This window comes from Elephantulus edwardii, unplaced genomic scaffold (assembly GCF_000299155.1).
Source record: "Elephantulus edwardii isolate Elephantulus edwardi_28Jun2011 unplaced genomic scaffold, EleEdw1.0 scaffold00062, whole genome shotgun sequence".
Lineage (NCBI taxonomy): Eukaryota > Metazoa > Chordata > Mammalia > Macroscelidea > Macroscelididae > Elephantulus > Elephantulus edwardii.
The window spans coordinates 6,225,662-6,237,843 of NW_006399812.1; the positions used below are offsets into that span (position 1 = coordinate 6,225,662).

The window sequence follows — 12,182 nt, forward strand, 5'->3', positions numbered from 1 at the left end:
ATATCAGCTGTGAAAACTAGGCCGGGGGCTGATTGTGGAACAGACCACCAATTACTCATATGCAAGTTCAAGCTGAAGCTGAGGAATATTTTTAATAGATTGTCAAATTATTATTGCTTCAGTTTGAGATATTTGAGATACAGAGAAAACAGAGTAACATGGTCAACACTCATGTGTATTATTTAGATTTTATAAATTCTATAATTTCCCAGATTTGTTTTATAAAAAAGGTCTGCATTGTTTAATGCCAAAAGAAATTTTAAAAATAAGCTAATTTAGGGGAGTGGACTAGTACTTTCTATGTCAATAAGATAGCTCCTGTTCTGTTGCCAAGACCTTGCTGAGCTCTGGTGATGTAGTTGTACTACTTGCCCAAAGGTGGGGCCTCTGGCAATTCAAATCCACATGTAGATCCTTGGGAGAAAAATGTGCCATCTCCTTTTGTGTGGTTTACAGCCTCTGAAAGCCCACTGATGTGTTAGCTGTGGGTTGGTTCAGACTCAACGGCAATGAGAAGTTGTTAGTAGGTGCTATCCTGTCAACTGTGATGCATGGTAACATTGTAAACATCAGATTTAAACCTTGCCCTATCTTGTGCCATTGTAACCATCTCTGTCATGTTCAAGTCCATTGTGGTAGTCATTACATTGATCCATCTTGTTGAGGGTTTTCTTTCTCTATGCCCTTCTCTTTTTTCCCAGCATAATACCTGTTTTCTTTTTCATTGGTTTTTGTTCACTCAGTCATATACATTTTGCTTCAAGGCATTAGTTATAATTGATCAGTGCATTTATTCAATATCTCATCAAATCCTTACTGTACCTTGCCTTTCCCTTTACTCTATCCATCCACATGTGAATCTCTGCTCCCCTCTCCTTCTCTTCCCAGATCTGTCCATTCCAAACTATTTGTCCTTCTGTGAGTAAACCTTCCTTAACACTTTTCCCCCCAGCCAGTTATTCATGTCCACATTGTTAATTGCACTTAACACTTTCCCCCCAGCCAGTTATTCATGTCCACATTGTTAATTGCACTTAACACTTTCCCCCCAGCCAGTTATTCATGTTCACATTGTTAATTGCAATATATACGATGCCTATTGGCCATTCATTCCACAATCATCTCTTCACCTATTCCAGTAAAGTGTTCATTATCTGTCCATTCATTTCCTACTCTCTCCCCACTTTATGACTATACTGTCTTTTCTAGCAATGGTCTACACAATATTTGCCCTTTTGTGCCAATTATTTCATGCAATGTGTGTAGCTTATCCATGTTGTGTAGTTTCATGAGTTCGTCATTGTTTCTCAGTGCCATGTAATATTCCCTTATGTGATGTACCAAAATTTATCCATTTATTTGCTGATGAGTACTTGAGCTGTTTCCATTTCTTTGCTATTGTGGATAAGGCTGCAATAAAAATGGGTGTGCATATAGGCATGATGTCTTAATGAGGAGGAGTAGGGAGCTCTGGTGACTTAGTGGGTAAGGAGCTGTGCTGACAACCCAGACACAGGTGATTTGAATCCACTAATGGCTCTGTAAGAGAGCGATGGGCAATCTCCACCTTCTGAAAACCCTCAGGAAGGTCAGCTGTGAGTCAGTTCTGACTTGAGGACACATAACAACAGTAATAGCATGTAAAAGTAATCACGGTGCTTTAAAAAATATTTTAAATGAAATTTCTGTTTTATGCTGGTTTACTTACAAATTCATATACATTGTTTTTCAGACAGGATCTCTCTCATTTCCTTTACTCACCCCTCCCTTCACCCATCAAATTGTGTGACCCTATGATGACCTCTCCCCCCCATCCTCACCCCTTTGCTTCCACCCTCCCCCCTTAGATCGTCATACACATTCTACAGTAATGGTCTTATACAGATACAGTATTTTTCCTTACGTGACTGAGTTAGCTCACTTAACCTAATGTTCTCCAGTTCCTCCCAAGTTAGGTAGTAATTTACAAAATCATTGCTCTTGCATTCTGCATAGTAGTCTACAGTGTGAATGTACCATAATTTCTCAATCCATTTGATTGAATCGCAGTGCTTTTTTCTCCATTTTTTTCACAATACTTTTTAACTATCAAATTATTATCAGTTTATCTTCACAGACAGATGGGTAGGATCAGACCTTTTAAGCATCATAGTGATAATTAATGTCATTTCTCAACAGGCAGTCTTGGTTCCCACCACCCCCTCCAGGTCATAAGGTCACAGAAAGCCCAGGAGCAAACAAAAGGTAAGGGGAAAGGGTGTAATTGGGGTGCATTTGGTGGAAGAATGGGTCAGATATTAACAACGTATAATTGTAGCTATTTGGAATAAATAAGAGGCAATTTTGTGAACTCAGAGATTTGAGGTTGAGATTGTATGGTGGTAATGAAATCTGGAACGTAAGAAACTCTCTCTTCAAGAGGAGCAAGGAGGTAGCAAAGGTGGAGAGCAGACCCAACATCAGATGGGAACACCGCCTGGGCCCTGGTGACAGCTGCCTCCATGCTTGATGAACACAGAGTGCTAGCTGGGAGTATCTGCAAAGTTCCTTGTAAACTTTAAGTTACCAAAGAAGGTTGTTTAAATTGCTGTTTTGATGTATTGCACTGGCAAAGTCTGCAGTCAAGGACTTCTCCAAATTATTGAGGAGAAATTATATCAGTTAGAGGACTAAGGGGCATATGATTCAGGGCATACATGGTCTTTTCAGTCACTTGTTATGCATAGGAGAGCGGAGCTGTGAATATAGATTACAGAAGACAAAATAGATGCCTTTGAGCTGTGGTGCTGGAGAAGAATATTGTATATCATTTCCAAAAGAGCAAATATATCTTGGAGAAAGTATAACCAGAGTGCCCCTTGGAGACAAAGATGTTGAAGCTGCATTTCACATACTTCAGGCATGTTGCTAGGAGGCTATTTGGAGAGAGACATCATGCTTGAAAAGGTGGAGGGTCAGCAAAAGAGAAGAGGACCCTCAAGTAGGTGGGCTGCCACAGTGGTTGCCACAATGGGCTCTAGTGTGGTAGGAAGTGTGAGATGATGGCACAGGGTTCAGATTTGTTGTTCATAGGATCACTATGGGTCAGACTCGACTCAATGGCACCTAACAAAAACAACAGCATGGGTCATAGTTGGCTTGATGACCCTTACTAGCTAATAGATGCCATACAGCATGCTATATTCTTGGGCATGAGCAAATCAAATATTGAGTTTATAATGTAACATGCAAAAATACAGGCACGTATGTAGAAATCCTATTGTGAATGTCATCTTATACAGAAAGAAAAATTTATTTGGTCTTACTTCCAGGTGACCAAAAATGCACTCACATCATCAACTCCTGCAATATCTTCACCAAATATGTCCATATATTAACAGAACTTTTAGTGGTACTTTCTCAGTTTTTAAAATTAGAAAAAGGAATATTATTTGTGTGCTTGAATAGTATTAAATTGTGTTGTTTGCTATAGTATTCATCTTTGTGCAGCCTTTTAATGTCTCTTTTATTTCCAAATAATCTTATGTCTTTTATTATTATTGATGTTGGCTATGAATACACTTTAATGGTTCAAATGTTCCAGCTATTTTTTTCCATATTTGTTTTCCACAGTTGCTATTTCTTTTAAAAGACTTGATCAAGTGATTGGATGTAATGAACAATTATGATTTGAAATTACAAATACCTTTTGTTAATTTTAAAAAACATTTTTAAAAAACTTGATCATCTATAGATAAACTTCTAACTGTGTAAAGTATGAAGCATGGATTACATCTCAAATTTAAATATTTTCTCCTCAGACAGTTAATAGAATTTTCCTATGAATGATAAACTTTTAAAAATTGTGCTTTGACTAAAAGTTTACAGAGCAAATTAGCTTTCCATTCAGCAATTCATACACATTTGGTTCCCTAATTTTGATCACAGTACCCTCAATGGGACAGCCCTGTTCCCACATTCTCCACGTGTTTCCTCTTTCCTAAACTTTTCTGCTACTGGAGCTGTTTTAGGTGAATGCTGCTGCCATTTGGCCTCCTAATGGTAATTTTTTCCAAGGTGTATGTTCTGCATGATTATTATTATTCATTTTCAAAGCCTGTCTATTGTTTGCCTGCAAGATGATCCGCTTGGGATGAGTTTGGCTCCAAGCTAGAAGGGTCTCTAAGAGTTACAGTCTCAAGAGTTTTACCAGCCTTCATTAGACCACTTGGAGCAGTAACTTCAGGGAGCTACCTAAAAGGAAAAATATTAACCAGATCTGTTAGTTGCTGTCATTTCCTAATTTCATCTCAGATCCCTCCAATGATACATGTTGTCCTTGTATGCTGTTGAGTAGAAACGGACTCATTGCTGGCCATCCAGCAGGTTTTCAGAGGCTGTAAATCAACATGAAGAGCTATTCAGCTTTGGAGTTGGTGGTGGGTTCAAGTATATGCATTTAGGTTGGTAGTGCAGCTTTACCATTAGACCACCAAAGCTCTCGCCAACATTGTATTGTTGTTGGTAAGTGTTGCTGAATCAACTACGGCTCAAACTACCCTATCAACAATAGATCTGGGCCCTACCCTATCCTGTGCCATCATCATCATCTCTCACACATTTGCATAAACCATTACAGTCACTGTGTCAATCCCTTTCTGAGCATCTTATCCTCCTTAGCTGACTCTCCACTTTCCCAAGTCTGATGTCCTTTTCCAAGGACTGGCCCATCCTAACAACATGCTCAAAGTAAGTTAGACAAAGTTTCACTCTCTTTGCCTCCAAGGAGAACCCTGGCTACTTAAGGAAAGTGCAGTGACAAAGCTTCATCTCACATAATTTGTGCATGATGCTAGAAGGGGCTGTTCCTTGGAAAGGAGCATCATGCTTGGAAAGAGGGAGAGTGAGTGAAAAAAAGATCCTCAAAGAGTTGGATTGACACAGTGACTACAGCAATGACCTCATGTGTGTCAGAGATAATGAGTAAAGCAAAGGATAGAGCAGAGTTCAGATCTGTTGTTTGTAGGGTCACTATGAGCTGTAGTAGACTTGTCAGCACCCAAAACAATAGTGGCATTCTTTGATTACTCTGGTCCATAAGGAGTTGTGTGGGAGAAAGAGAGGCAATCTACTCCTATTCACTTTGCTGTAGTTGTTAGGTGCCGTTGAGTCAAGCACAACTCACTGCAACCCTATGAACAAAAGATCAGAACCCTGCTCTATCCTGGGACATCCTCACACTTCCTGACACACAAAAGCCAATTGCAGCAGACACTGTATCAATCCACCTGGTTGAGGGTCTTCCTCCCCTTCGTTGACCTTTCATCCTTCCCTACATCAGTCCTTCTCCAAGGAATAGTCCCTCCTAGCAACATGTCCAAAGTATGTGAAGCCTCATCATTCTTGCCTCCAAAGAGCACTCTGGCTGCACCCTCTCCAAGACATGTCTGTTCATTCTCTTGGTCATCCATGGGATGTTCAATGCTCTTCTCTAACACCACAGCTCAAAGGCACCAATTCTTTTTCTGTCATCCTTATTCATTGCCTATCTCTTGGATGCATAGATAGAAATCAGAAAGACCATGGCTTGAATCAGATGGACCTTACTCTTCACAGTGACATCACTACTCCTCAATAAACTGGAAAGTTCTGTAACTGAAGATTTTCCTAGTGCACTGTGTCTCCTTATTTTCTGACTGCTGGTACCAAGGATATTAATTATGGATCCAAGCAAGATGAAGCTGTTGGCTGTTTCAACCTCCTCTCCATCCATCATGTTCAATTTATAGCCTCCAAAAATGCTCTGGGAAGGTTACCTATGAATCAGTTCCAACTCAACAGCAGTGAGAGAGAGGAAAAAAAAACAAAAGAGCGATTCTTGGAATTACTGATAATTTAGTTCTAAAATAACTTCATATTTTTGTCTTCCATCTGTTAATCAAATATTAATGCAAATTATAACTGACCAGCTGTCTATGTATGTCTATGTCTATGTAAAAGTATGGACGGATTATTAATGAGTTGGCTCACATACCTTCAATGCCTTTTCAATGTTTGTAAATTGCTACTTGCATAGAACTGACAAGGCTTGGCCAGATTCCCTAACAGTTCCTGCATTGTTGGATGCAATTTACATGGAAGATGAAATAAGTTACCATACTCTTGTTTCTGCTTCCTGGCTCAGATCCATAGCCCTAGAATTAGGAATAAAAGATTATTCTACCTGCTTGATCAATTTAAATATCCATTGCTTTTTTCAGAGACACAGAATTATGAATATAATGGCTAAAGTGAAAGACTTCCCTTTGTGGATCAGGGATAATGTCATGCCAAGCATTCAGGGGAAGGGGAGAATAATAACAACATAGAAAAGCCTTTGATTTCTAAAGTGCTTTTCTTTGGAAGAGCTCAAAGCACAGCTTCTGTTTCTCACCTTTAATGTCAGTGTGTTCTCAGGCTGAGAAATCACCTTTTTAGTAAATTCTGAAAAGTAGAAGCAATTATTAAATGATGAAAGGGAATAGAAGCTTTCAAAAGAGGTCTTTGTTCCCAGAGAAGCCCAAAGAATATGGAAATCTAGGTCAGGATAGATCAAAATGGGGGACCAAGATTTTCTACATCAGGTAAATAACTCAATGCTAAACTTAGTTCCCTCACCTTTTGTGTGCACTGGTTTCTTCCACTCTTGTCCCCTCCTATTTCTCTAAAAACTCTTCCCTTAATGTATTGATACCATCTTGCTTTTTATCATCCTTCATTTCGTGAACTTCTTATCACTTAATCTTTTCTGGAAATTACACTTTGTCCCAAGAACCCTCTGTGCAGCACATCTAACAAGACCTACAAGGCTTTCCAATCATTATAGAAATGAGCATATGCCCCATCCTTTGTTTCCTTGACTTCTCTGTTATCTTTGACATAATAGATCACCTCACTCACCAATTTTTCATTTCTTGATTTATATAATGTTACTGCTATGTGCTACTGACTAACACTGATTAACACACTGACAACTGGTCTGTTCCTGCACCTTCCTAACACTGTGTTACTGTGATACAGTCATCTTGTCAACCTCATTGAGGTTCTGCTCCTTTGCTGATCTTCTACTTTTCCAAGCATGAAGTCCTCCAGGAACTGAACCTACCAGATAACATGCCAAATATTTGGGTAAAAATTTCACCAGCCTTGATGCTAGGGAGTAAGCCAGCTGCAGTTCTTCAAGAAAGATTTGCTCATTCCTTTGACCACCCTTGGCATATTCAATATTCTTTGCCAACACTGCAATTCAAAGACATCAATTCTTCTGTATTCATTGTGGGACTTTCACATGCATATAGCAGAGTGGCATCCACTTTCTAACCACATGCCTCTGGAAACTCTATGAACTTTGATAAATGATGATAGTTATAGAAAGGCTTCAGGTCTTTTGTTCACAGGGTCACTATGAGTGGTGCTCAACTCGACAGCAATCAACAACAACAATCAAAGAATTGAAAATGCCATAACTTCAATAAGATGCATCCTTGTCTTTAAAGCAACATCCTTGCATTCTAATTGTAGGGTTTTAACAGCAGATTTGTCCAGTTTAGTAAGTTGTCTGATTTATTGACTTCTGCTTTTCAAAAGTTGACTGCAGATACAAGTTAAATTAAATCCTTGACAGTGTCAATATTTTTTCTGTTTATCATGATGTTACTTTTGGTTCAATTATGAGGATTTTTTTCCTTAGTGTCGATATGTAATCCATATTGAAATCTTTAAGTTTTATCTTCTTTAGTAAATACTTCAAGTCCTCTTCATGTTCTACAATATGGTTGCATCATCTGCACACTGTAGGTTATTAATGATCATACGCCAATGCTGATACAATGTCTTTCATATAACCTCATTTCTTGAATTGTTTGCTTAGCATATAGATTTAACAGTCATGGCAAAAGGATACAACCCTGAACCATAACTGCTCGTTTAAACCATACTGTATCCCTTTTTTCTGTTTCAACAACTACTTCTTGGTTTATGTGTACGTTCCTAATGATCACAATTACATGTTCTTAAATTCTATTTCATCACAATGTTATCCATAAATTGTTATATTTCACACTGTTATTGGTGATTACAAAGTCACAAAAGCAAAGGTAAACACCTTTCTGGTATTCTCTCTTTACATCCAAGATCCAGCTGATGTCAGTCATAGCACAACTTCTTATTCCACAACCTCCTCTGAATCCAGCTTTAATTTCTGGGAGTTCCTTATAGGTACACTTTGACAGTCATTTTTCAATAATCTTCAGCAAACTTTTATTTGTGTGTGATATTAATGATGTTGTCCTATAATTTATGCATTTCTATGTACTCCTTTTTTAAAAAAAATTAGGAACAAATGTGTATCTCTGCCAGTTGGTTGTCCAATAGCTTTCTCTCAAGTTTCTTGGCATCAACAAGTGAGCATATTCAGAATTGCACGTGTTTCTGAAATCCCTCCATTGGAATACCATCAATTCCTGAAACCTTATTCCCACCCCCCCCTAGTGCTTTCAGTTCAGCTTGGATTTCTTTCTTCAGTAGCATTGAATTGTGATCACATGCTGAACCAGTAATGGTTCAAAGTTGACAAATTATTTTTGGTACAATGACTATGTATTTCTTCCATTTACTTTTGATGTTTCCTACACCATCCAATATTTTGTCCATAGGATTCTTCAGTATTACAACTTGAGTATTGAATTTGTTCTTCATTTCTTTCAGATTGAGGATCTTTCCTTTTGATTTTTCTAACACCAAGTCTTTGATCATTTGTTTATTATACTTTGCCTTGTCTTCCCTAGCTTCCCTTTGAAATCTTATGTTTAGCTTTCTGAATGGAAGAGATAATGAAATAATAGCTTCTCTCTGGGGGGACGGCACGTATCCCCATTCCAGGTGTCCAGGGGAGACCTCCCCCACCCCCAAAAGCCTAACCATAATTCAACCTTGAACAGAAGTCATTAACTCCAGAAGCAGACACGGGGCCATAAAAATTCTTAGTTTTAGAAGCAGGGTAAACCTAGAGGCACCAGCAAGTCTCCTGGAGTCACTATCTTATCATATTAGAAGTAACCAATTAACGGAGGTTATGTGACACCAGAAAGCAGCTTACTGAAGCACAGGGTGGAGAGGGGCAGGCAGAATAAACCTGCCAATCAGAAGCCAACCCACGTGACTGAGTACCCCAACCACCAACCATGTTGCCAATTACCCCGTCCTGAGCAGAAGCTCTCAGGGAAGCCTCAAAAGACGGAGATGGGTGGAGTCTCGCTCTCTTGCTCCCTTGTGTGCAATCAGTATGCAGGTGAGAGAGCCTCCATATGTGGGAAATAAAGGCGTTCTTTGTTTTTTACATGCATTGGCAGAATTCATTTTGGGGGACTACCGCTGGGCACAACACTCTCCACTTAAGAGTTAGTTTGAGTCTCTGCTCACATTGATCTTAGGCTTATCTTTATATCTTGCTTTTAAAAAAAATGAAACATAGCCAATTTTATTCAAATCCGCCCAAATTTATACTCACTTGTTGTTTCTAAAATGTATGCCACACTTTTCATAATGGCTTTATTCGTTTTCTCATCTTTTTTTCCTTTAAAATTCTTCAGTAGAAGCCAGAGTCTTGAGTTGCCTGGTAAGGAGCCTCTGACCTATTATTCTGGTTAAGTTTCTTTTCAATATTCATGGCCAACACCTGGCTTCTAAAAGAAAGGCTTTAGTCTTTTCAGTCACTTGCTGATAAGGTGAGACTGCATTGTTACCCATAACCACATGACCTAATTTTGAATCAATCTTAGCATCCAGTCTTGCATTTCTAATCAAATTCATAATCCACCTTTCAGCTTCTTCTGGGATCATGTTCAGTTAATCTGCCAACATGTTAATGCTGATACACTGATGAATGCCACAGAATGTTTCAAATATGAAGAGAGGAGCATTTTCAATGAGATCCTTGAGACAAGCTATCTAGAAAAAGTCACTCACAAGCACTGATTCACATTCCCTTAGTTTTTTTCTGAGTTCCATTAAAGTCATAGTTAACATACAATCAAAATCTTACAGCAAACTCTGTAATTGGGTCTTTGTATGGGTAAGATTCCTGCTGAATAAACTTGACAGGTCTTTGAGCACCTGGCATTGTTTTCAAACATCTTTGTTTGTTATGACTGCTCTAGTCAAATAGTGGAGAATATGTGGACACATCATCTGAATTGCATTAAGATACTGTGGCTGATAAAGAAAGAGATGGATAATGTTATCTTGGCCTTTGGGGTGGTTAAGGAAAACAGAGACCAGTGAATGAGCCATGTCTGCTGCTGAAGAGACTGGAGTGGAGTACTCACAGAGTTATTATCTATCGTCTCTTTTAATCCTGTAAGGTCTTCCATGGCTGCATCTCAATTCTGCTTTAAGATTTCAGAGGCCAGTTTTCCCCAAAGTAAACTCAAAGTGTTTCTGTCTGTTGCTGGAACCAGCACTCTAAAAAAGTAAAGATAGTCTGCTGCTCCTGAGTAATTCCCACTTTCATATTGGAATTTTGCATATCTGTAGAGAGTGTCTAAATATTCTTGACTAAAACCATGCTTGTCGGCCATCCCTGGTTACTGCATTTGTGTTATAGTTTCTGGATCTTCAAACATCTTCACAATTGGTTGTGTCTCTGCCTGCAGTTGTTTTAGCTGTGCAACAACTGTGGGTTTTTTTTCTCTCAAAGCATGAGGAATATCAGATGAATAAAAGGTTTTTTATACATTCATAGCAAAGTCTACCATGTTGGTTTCACTAAGAAGATCCAATTTCCCTTGTAATAATTCCTTTTCATCATATATACCATACCTATTCAGTAAGTCTGCTGAGCAAATCTAAGAAGTTGGACTGTATGAAAAATATGGCATCAGGATTGCAAGAAGATCGGATCCACAACTTAACATTTTATGCAGATGACACAACCTTACACGCTCCTTCACTGGGAGAAACTCAAGCAGCAGAAAGACCAGATGCTGATCCAAAAAGTGCACGATGCCAGTAGTCAAGTCATACTCCTCCATTTTGCCAAGGAAAAGGAGTGTCTGTGCTCCATATCTTGCCTTTTTAATGACTGTTTTCTTTCGCTATTCCCACTAGTTGTCTAACCTTTGGTCATTGTTATTGTTCTGTACCATTGAGTTGGAACTGACCCATAGCTGCCCCCACTGGGTTTTCAGAAGCAGTAAAACCCACAGGAAGAGACTCTCCATCTTTCTTTCATGGAGCAGCTGGGAAATTCAAACTACATAATTTTTATGCTGGCAGCACAATTCCTAGTGTTATGTAATGTGGAGGTTGTTTTGGATGTGCCTAAAGAGACTAAAGTTTTCTTTTTTCCCCAGTTTTGTTTTCTTTTTACTTTATATTGCTTTACTTTTAAAATTCGTATACATTGTTTTTCACCCCATATCATTCCCATTTCCTTAACCCACCCTTTCCTCCATCCATCAGATTGTGTGACCAAATGATTAACTACCCCCATATATTCTCACCCTTCTACTCCACCTCTTCCCCTTAAATCCTCATACACATTTTACTAGTTATCTACTTCTACAATAATTGTCTTATATGGACTTATTTAGTTCACTTAGCATAATGCTCACCAGTCCCTCCCAACGTTAGGGAGTGATTTACAAAATCATCACTGCTTCGTGTTGCATCATATTCCATTTCCATTTGATTGTGGTTGAACATTTGGGCTGTTTCCATGTTCTGATGATGGTGAATAACACTGCTATGAACCTTAGTGTATGAGTCTCCATTTGTGCCTCAGTTCTCATTTTCTTGGGGTATATTCCAATAGTGGAATAGCTGGGTCATATGGAATTTCTATGTTCAGCTTTCTGAGGAGACACCAAACTGCCGTCTAGAGTTGTTATACCATTTTACAATCATACCAGTAGTGTGTAAGAGTTCCTATCTCTCCACATCTTCTCCAGCACTTATTACTAGCTGTCCTTTTTTTTTTTTTTTTTTTTAATTTTTGTGTAGTGTACTGTCAAATCGAATCTGACTGGTACAGGAGGAAATTGTTCCTCCTTCCTCGGCAGAGCATCTGGTGGAACTAGCTGTCCTTTTAAACTTTGACACTGCTACTAGAGTGAGATGATATCGCACTGTGGTTTTAACTTTCATCTCTCTTATTGCCAGGGATA

At 38.7% G+C, this 12,182-nt stretch overlaps 1 pseudogene; it reads right to left on the reverse strand.

Annotated features, from left to right (window-relative positions):
• Positions 1–9,604: 9,604 nt before the first annotated feature.
• LOC102868776 lies at positions 9,605–11,048 on the reverse strand (annotated as a pseudogene).
• Positions 11,049–12,182: the final 1,134 nt, after the last annotated feature.